Here is a 9494-nt window from a genome sequence, read left to right on the forward strand (position 1 = left end):
TGCGCATTAGATTCCTCACAAAAAATGGCGTCTCACAGTGGAAACGTACGCCCGGTCATATCGGATTCTGACAAGGAATGGAGACAACAGCGCAGTAATGCGTCTAAACGCCTTAGCAAACTAGACATCGAAAACCAGATCGGGAGATGGCTTCAGTTAGAGGAAAAAACAGGGCTTGCAAATCCCGATTTGGCGGAGGAGTTAATTGATTGGTAAGTATAGGACCGGACAGCGAGTGACTGTACACAATATACCGTGTCGAATAGTGCGTGCGAGTGCTTGACGCACCATGGGTTGTCAAAGAAGGTCACGTTTTAGCCTTTGAAAGATCGACTTTTGACTCTCCAAATGCTAGGAAACACCATAGCTTAAATAGAAATCACAACAAAATCTCATACTCGCGTACGGTAAGCTTTTACAACACAGTGAGTTACGTACTGAATCGTTTCACACATCTTGTCGCAGTTACAACAAGAATCGAAGTAAACAGTCACTGTCCTCCCCGGACCAAGCGACTGCTATTGCTACTATTTTTAATACCGCCAGTTCTAAGCGCATGTTACGAGTTGGCAAACATCGGCTCTCGTAACATGTGGTGACAGGTGCAGCTAACGGAGCTACAGCAATATTTGAGGGCAGGGGAACTATTAATTTTGCTTGGGTAGGGGACATATTTTTAGCTGGCAGGGGAGCAAATTTTATTTTTATTGTCGGGCAGGGCAGATATCGGTTGGTTGTCCCGGGGACAGGGCTTTGCGAAAAACGAGGAGAGGGGGAGCTACTTTTAAAACGGGGACGGGAAGTTGAGCCATTATGTTTTAAGGGGAAATTTTTTCACAGGGCTGGGGAAAATCAACAGTTTTTCATCACAGGGTAGGGTAGCTCCATGTCTGCAGGGAAATGGAATGACGAAATTTAGGGGGAATTTTTTGCAGGGCAGGGGAAATAGGCAAGTTTTTTCCGCCACAGGGCAGGGGAGCTTCAAAATTGACAGTGGGGAGGGGAAACAGGCAAAAATAAGTGGGGAGAGGGTAAAAATGAAGTTTGAGTGCGGGAGAGCAAGTCGAAAAATTTTCAGTGACAGGGCAAATTATGAACAACTAATTAATTACTCTCATGACTTAAAATTAGTCAGTTCACATTACTTGTAATGCACAATATATCTTGTCATAGTGTTACGTGCAGAGAAAACGAACAAAAGGGTGAACTCAGCAGTTAACGTTTAAACAAAATTTATTACAAAAATAAACTAATTGCTAAGTCAGGGATAGAGTACAAGCTTTAAGAGTGTACAGACTACTTATCTCAGCTGGGACGGCAAAGCTCCAGTCTCAGAGTTGTAACAGTCAGTTGGATGAATGAACAGTCCTTGCAGGCTTGCAGCTGCACAAAGTCCACAGTATAAATCCAGCGTTGACAGTGAAGGTCTTGAAAAGTCTTGAGAATGACTACTACTGGAGTTTAGTAACACACAAGAGACACGATCCCAAAAAGTCTGACTGGAAGCTGTGCACGTCCCTTTTATAAAGGCATATAAGAACAATCTAGAACTTTTATTGACATTCTAATTACTGTTCTAAAATTATCTCCCTTACACAACTAATCAACTTTCCAGAACATTCCAACATGACTAATTGAATTCAAGGTTGTGAGGTCATTAAGGGCAGTGACCTTGAGAATGTTCTAGACTAATTGAACTCAGGTCATGATGAGTGTGGGGGAAATGACCTACATGACACACCCCCTCTTCAAAAAAGAAAATTTTTCAAAGAAAAATCTTTCTTCTACAAATGTAATCTTAAAAGTGTTAACAACAATAAGCTCTAAATACGAGAGAGACAGTCTGCAATTAAATTGTCTCTGCCTTTGATATTCTAATGTCAAGATTAAACTCCTGTAACATTAAACTCCATCTTAGCAATCTCTAATTTTTGCCTTTAAATTTCTGCAGAAAAACAAGAGGGTTGTGATCAATATAAACCACTATTGGCTGATTTGAAGAAGTAACATAAACTTCAAAATGCTGTAAAGCTAATATCAAAGATAAACACTCTTTTTCAATTGTAGAGTAGTTTCTCTGGGATTTGTTAAATTTGCGTGAAAAATAGCAAACAGGATGATCTACACCATGACTATCCTCTTGCAATAAAACAGCACCAGCAGCCGTATCACTAGCGTCCACAGCTAATTTGAATGGCAAAGTGAAATCTGGTGCAGACAACACTGGAGCACTTTGCAGTATGGCTTTAAGTGTATCAAATGCCTGTTGGCATTGCTCTGACCAAACGAACTTTACTTTCTTTTAAGTAAGTTAGTCAAAGGCTCAGTAATTGTGGAGAAATTTGGACAGAATTTTCTGTAGTAACCAGCCATACCGAGAAAGCGCATCAGTTGTCGTTTGCAGTTTGGTATGGGAAAACTTGAAATGGCACTGATTTTGGCATCAACAGGTTTTACCTCACCCTGTCCTACAGTATGTCCAAGGTAAGTTACCCTTGCCCAACCAAACTCAGATTTGGCAAGGTTGACAGTCAACATTGCTTTGCTCAGTCTCTCAAAGAACTTCCGCATGAGCTTGATGTGTTCCTCCCAGGTGTCACTATACAGAATGACGTCGTCAACGTAAGCTGCACACCCGTCTAGCCCGGATATGACGTCGTTGATCATCCGTTGGAACGTTGCCGGAGAGTTCTTCATTCCAAATGGCATCACCCTGTACTGGAACAATCCGTCTGGTGTAACAAAGGCGGATATTTCACGAGCACGATCTGTCAGAGGGACTTGCCAAAATCCCTTCAGTAGGTCAAATTTTGTCACATACTTGGCTTTTCCCACTCGGTCGATGCAGTCATCAATCCTCGGGATTGGGAAAGTGTCTGTCTTTGTTAAAGTGTTGACCTTCCTAAAGTCCGTGCACATACGATAACTGTGATCTGATTTGGGAACAAGTATGCACGGCGAACTCCAGTTACTTTTACTGGGTTCAATAAAGTCATTGTCCAGCAGGTATTTGACTTCTTCCTGGAGATATTTCGCTTTTGTTGGATTCAGTCTGTATGGATGTTGTTTTACAGGCTTACTGTCCCCAACATCAACATCGTGATAGATGACGTTCGTCCTCGTTGGAACATCTTGAAATAGGTGTTTATGTTCGTGGAGCAGTTCTTTCACCTGTTGTTGTTGTTCTGGCTGGAGGTGTGCCAACTTTGTAGACTCCAGCTTCTCCAGGATTTCTGAGTTCTGAAGCTTGACCGAGCCCAGCTTTGAGTTTAGAGTATTTTCACTCAAGTCAGTTTCAGTATCACTATCTTCATAATGGTTTGAACTGACTGCACTGACAGGCTGAGTTATAGTAGGATTATCCCTATCAAAATATGGCTTAAGCATATTTATGTGACATAGCTGTTTTTGTTTTCGCCTGTCAGGTGTTGTTATGATGTAATTTAAATCACTCAATTTCTTATCAATTAGATATGGCCCAAAGTAACGAGCATGGAGTGGTTTGCCAGGAATTGGAAGTAGAACAAGAACTTTTTGACCGGGTTCAAACTTCCGTTTTGAGGTGTTTTTATCGTATTTGGTTTTCATTGACTGCTGAGATGACTCAAGATTTTCTCTGGCTAATTCACATGCTTTAGAGAGTTTTGTACGAAAATCTGACACATATTGCAAAATATTCAGACAATCATCATCGTCTGATAGGAATTTCTCTTTAACGAGCTTAAGTGGGCCACGGACTGTATGTCCAAATACAAGCTCAAATGGGCTAAAACCAAGAGACTCCTGAATTGACTCTCTAACAGCAAAGAGCAGAAAATGAATTCCTTCATCCCACTGCTTCTCTGTGTCAAAACAGTAGGTCGTAATCATGTTTTTCAAAGTTTGATGAAATCGCTCAAGAGCACCCTGACTTTCTGGATGATAGGCGGAGGACCTATACTGTTTAATGCCTAGCTGATCCATTACTTGTTGAAAAATACCAGACATAAAGTTGGAGCCTTGATCGGACTGGACACATTTAGGGAGGCCAAATAAAGTGAAAAATTTGACTAAAGCTCTCACTATAGTCTTTGTCTTTATGTTTCTCAGTGGTATGGCTTCTGGGAACCGGGTTGATGTACACATAATTGTCAACATATACTCATTTCCTGATCTTGTTTTTGGTAGGGGCCCAACACAGTCTATTAGTATCCTACTAAATGGTTCTTGAAATGCAGGAATTGGCTGTAAAGGGGCCTTTGGAATGGTCTGATTTGGCTTTCCTACCATTTGACATGTGTGACAAGTTTTACAGAAATGTGCTACATCCTGCCTGAGATTAGGCCAATAAAAGTGACTGAGAATTTTATGATAAGTTTTCCTGACTCCTAAGTGACCAGCCCAGGGGGTTTCATGGGCCAGGCGCAATATTTCAGCACGATAGGGCTTTGGAACCACAATTTGATGTTTTATAGCCCAATCGTCATCAACCAAAACATCTGGAGGTCTCCATTTATGCATGAGAATACCAGATTTTGTATAATAGGAAACAGAGCTATCTGAAGTTTTACCTTCATCATCTACCCTGTCAAACAAAGACAAAATATCTGGGTCTTTGTGTTGTTCTGCAATGAGATTTGATCTAGAAAATGTCTGACTTTGGTCAGCAGAAGTTTTACTGGAAGTTTCAAATCCACGAGGGATAACGGAATGATCCGTGTCAAACACCTGACTGAGAAAGGTGTCATTTAAGTCAACATCTGTGACATTATTTTTGAGAGTATTTTGATTCTCGGAAGTTTTCTTTGACATGGCTCGAGTAATGGCACATGAAGGAAATAAATCGGGTATCTCTTGTTCAATTGGCTCTGGATCCTGATCTAAAGTAGGATTATCAGTCACAAGTGGATTAGTAATGACCTTGTCCCCAGCAAGGTCGTTTCCAAGAAGAAGGTGAATCCCTTCAAAAGGCAAAAAAGGCCTAATACCTAAAGTCACAGGTCCAGAAACAAAGTCCGAAGACAAATAGACATTATGGAGAGGAACAGGAATAAGTCATTGCAATCTACCCCCTTAATAAGAACTTTAGAACCTGAAAATGACTTTTCAGAAAACGGCAGGGTATCTGCCAACAAAAGAGACTGGAAGCCCCGGTATCTCTTAAAATTTTGACAGGGTAGCGGAAGAGAAATCACTAGAAAGTGATATAAAACCATCATGAATAAATGGTTCGAAAATACCCATAATGCTATCTTGAGAAGAATTGACCTTGACCTCATTAATTGGGGATAAGAGGGGTTTAACCTCAGAAAATGTGTTGCACACATTATTAGACTCTAATTGAGTTGATGAAGAAATAAAGCCGGTTGGCTTAGATCCACTTTGACCACTTTGACCTTCACGTTTTCTTTTCAATTTGAAACACTCTGACATTAAATGGCCGTCCTTTCTTACAATAATTACAAGAAAGTGTACCAAACTGTTTGTCAGAAGGAGATTGAGACTTGGGATCTGATGATGTGGGAGTGTTACTTGAACTCTGTGAACTGTTGTCATTTGATTTCCTACTCTCCTTTGAGAAATTCTTGGATGAAAAGGGGGAGTTAAATTTACCTGCATTGTTTCTGTATGAAAAGGACTGGGATGGTTTGCTGAGAAATGAAGATTTGTGGGTCAATGAATAATCATCAGCCAAACGTGCAGCAACCTCTAATGTATCTGCCTTTTGTTCATTGATAAATGTTTTGATGTCACTCCGGATGCACCTTTTAAATTCCTCAATCAAAACGAGCTGTCGTAATTTGTCATAATTCTGACTGACCTTTTCAGAAGAGCACCAACGATCAAACAGTTGTTCTTTTGTTCGAGCAAATTCAACATAAGTTTGATCCTTCACCTTCTCACAATCCCTAAATTTCTGACGGTAAGCTTCAGGCACCAACTCATAGCCCTTGAGAATTAATTCCTTCACAGATCATAATCCGAAGCCTGCTCTACTGACAACTGAATGTAAATTTCTCTGGCTTTACCCACCAAAGCACTCTGCAAAAGCATAGACCAGGACTCCTTAGGCCAATCCAGACTCTGAGCAATTTTCTCAAAATGAAGGAAATATTTATCAACATCCTTTTCTTGGAAAGGGGAACTAACCTGAAATGCTTAGTGATGTCAAAACTGTCTGAAGGAAGAATTTTCCTGACTTTCTAAGCTCTAAACGTCTCATTTCTAACTGCAGTCGGTGTTCTGCTAATTCTCTTTCCTTTTCTTTTTCCTCTCTTTCTTTCTCCCTTTGTCTTTCTTCCATTTGCAATTTTTTCTTTCATTTCCAATTCCCTCTCTTTCTGTCTTTCTTCCATTTCTAATCTTTCCTGCCTATCTTTCTCTCTCTGTCTTTCTTCCATTTGTAATTGCATTTGTATTTTTCTTTTTCTAATGCCTGTCTCTCTTTTTCCATTTGTAATTCTAGTTTCTTGATCTCCAAATTTGTCTGCATTTCTAATTCTAATTTTCTTTGTTCAAAGGTAGACTCGGGCTCATAATCTTTCAAGGTGGATTCCTCAAATTGGCCTAAATTAACTAAATGTTTTACAATGTGGTACTGTATTTCCCGCTTGCGCATAGATCTTTTGACATCTACTTTAAGGAAATTGGCCAGTGCTATGAGGTTGTCTTTTTTGAGGGAATCAAATGCGTCCTGATCAAGGTCATCCATAAATTCGTCTGGCTTGAATTCCGCCATGATTGAATTTTGCTGAGTTCACAGTATACAGTAGTTTTGAAAAGGCTAGCAAAATGTTGTCAAACGGCTCAAAATATTCGTATCCCGGACGAGCCCCCAATTTTGTTACGTGCAGAGAAAACGAACAAAAGGGTGAACTCAGCAGTTAACGTTTAAACAAAATTTATTACGAAAATAAAACTAATTGCTAAGTCAGGGATAGAGTACAAGCTTTAAAAGTGTACAGACTACTTATCTCAGCTGGGACGGCAAAGCTCCAGTCTCAGAGTTGTAACAGTCAGTTGGATGAATGAACAGTCCTTGCAGGCTTGCAGCTGCACAAAGTCCACAGTATAAATCCAGCGTTGACAGTGAAGGTCTTGAAAAGTCTTGAGAATGACTACTACTGGAGTTTAGTAACACACAAGAGACACGATCCCAAAAAGTCTGACTGGAAGCTGTGCACGTCCCTTTTATAAAGGCATATAAGAACAATCTAGAACTTTTATTGACATTCTAATTACTGTTCTAAAATTATCTCCCTTACACAACTAATCAACTTTCCAGAACATTCCAAACATGACTAATTGAATTCAAGGTTGTGAGGTCATCAAGGGCAGTGACCTTGAGAATGTTCTAGACTAATTGAACTCAGGTCATGATGAGTGTGGGGTAAATGACCTACATGACAATAGTAATGACCCCTTTAAAAGTGCATTGTTAATTGGCTGCACCTGTGTTGAGCCAGTACAGCAAGAAATTTCGTGCACATCATCAGTTTCATCTGGTCATGGGAAATAAATTATCCTGTTGTGTAACCTTTCTGTATAAATTGTCCGAACTATGGATACATCTTTGCTTAATGAGTCAGAAAATACTTGTTAGTAGTAGCACAGACACTAAAAAAGAGGGTCTATGGTAGTAGGAAGTGACGATTTAAGATTTGTATTCAACATGATTCAATTAAGGTGTAACTATCGATCCTTTCAAGCAAAGTAAAAATTCCATTTGCTTTACAAGTGTATCTGTCTTGAGCAAAATATAATGTAATCATATTTGTAAAGTAACACTTTCTCACAGTAAGTGAGGCTACCCACAATTCCCCTTGATTTGTTCACTCAGATATTTTTTTGCTAAAGGCTTTTTCAATTTTATCAGTTTCTTAACAATTTTTAACTTGCAATTTAAGTTCAGGATTATTTGTTAAAACTATGTTCCAAAATTATTGATTATGTTTAAAATTCAAGAATAAATTGAATGAGAAGTCGATGTTTGGAGGTGCTAAAAATTGCACGCTTGTCAAGATAAAGTTATCAGCAACTAAGATGGTCTCATCATACCACCTGTCAGACATGCAAATTTCCTTTGTTACGAACATTAAAAAAAATCAATATCCTTTCTTTTACCAACACAGATGCAACTTATTCCCTTAGTTTCCTTGAAAATATTGTGTATGACTGTCAAAAATCTATGTCGACAAAATTACAAAATTGCTATCTCCTCCACGGAAAGGGGTTGATCTTGTCATTATTCACAGGGAGAAATCAGAAAATTATGATTATCAGAACTATGTTGCCAGAATTTTAAAATATGGACTGAGTTGTTCTCTGTACAGAAGAAATTTGCTTCAGTTCAGTTAGTGATCTCCGTGTGTACAGATCATGGAGAATTGTGGGTAGCCTCACTTACTGTGTTTCTGTTTATCCATGGGACACTCAAAACTCATGATTGTAGACTTACTTCAGCCATTCGCTCATGGTGACAAGCAAAAAACTGATAATGCCAGATGTTTAGATTGTTCAGCCTTTTTCTTCAACTTTCATCACACAAGTCTGCTAACATTTTATTCCTTTCAGTTTCAGGTTTTGCAAACTACCGTGCAATGTTGTGAATTGAATGGTGTCTTCAGTATGCTGTAGCTGCCAAGTTGTGATGTATAGAAAGTACTCTATATGGATACATTTACCATCTTCCCTTTTATTAGAGATGTAAACTTTCTTAAAAAGCATGACAATTTTATACATTTTAAAACGTTACCTTTTCTTCAACACATCGTCACTGTTTTCAATCTTAAAAAAGCTTTCACCTTTTTTTACAGTAAATGAGACAGTAAGCATGCAAGATAAAACATTCAAAATAAGAAAAAAATTCATGTAAAATTAGGGTAAATCCCTTTCAGGTCTAACCCCTATTTATAGGCTGAATTTGGGTACTTTACTGGGAACTCAGGCAGGAAATAAATAAAAAAATTAGGACAATGATTGCACTGAATGTCTTGTCACATTGAGGAATGTCTGTCCCCAGGACTGGCAAAATCCTGGTTATTGGACGAGTGTCTCTGTAAATACATGACATGTATGCAAATAAACGTGTACAACAATAAGTGTACATATAAAACTTTGCGTGAAAAATTCACATCAGTTGCTTCGTAGACATGAAGATAGCCATTGATGAATTTGATGGAAGCAGATATTCAAATTTGTACATGAAATGAGAAATGTGGCACACCAATACACATCACCATGAAAGGGTGATACAGTTGTTTGGCCAAAGCCAACTGTACTCCACAACTACTTGACACACAACAGTTACCAATACAATGGATGGTACGGTAAACATGATATGTTGAGGTCAACAAATTAAAACAGTACAGTTCATGAGACTTCCCCCTGGTATATATACATACACCACACAATAAATTCCCACAATTTGGTTTGATTTCTACACACAACATTAGAATTTTTGTAACTTTTTCAGTTCTGCCTGAAAGCAATAAGGCAAACCCTCTAGACAAATG

At 38.9% G+C, this 9494-nt stretch overlaps 1 long non-coding RNA gene across 1 annotated transcript; it reads left to right on the forward strand.

Annotated features, from left to right (window-relative positions):
* The first annotated feature begins 45 nt into the window (after window positions 1-45).
* Window positions 46-9094, forward strand: LOC139143230 (uncharacterized). Its single transcript, XR_011554559.1, has 2 exons — window positions 46-212; window positions 8554-9094. It is a non-coding gene; the product is annotated as an uncharacterized lncRNA (long non-coding RNA).
* The last annotated feature ends 400 nt before the right edge of the window (window positions 9095-9494 follow it).

This window comes from Ptychodera flava, chromosome 11 (genome assembly GCF_041260155.1).
Source record: "Ptychodera flava strain L36383 chromosome 11, AS_Pfla_20210202, whole genome shotgun sequence".
NCBI classification, from domain to species: domain Eukaryota; kingdom Metazoa; phylum Hemichordata; class Enteropneusta; family Ptychoderidae; genus Ptychodera; species Ptychodera flava.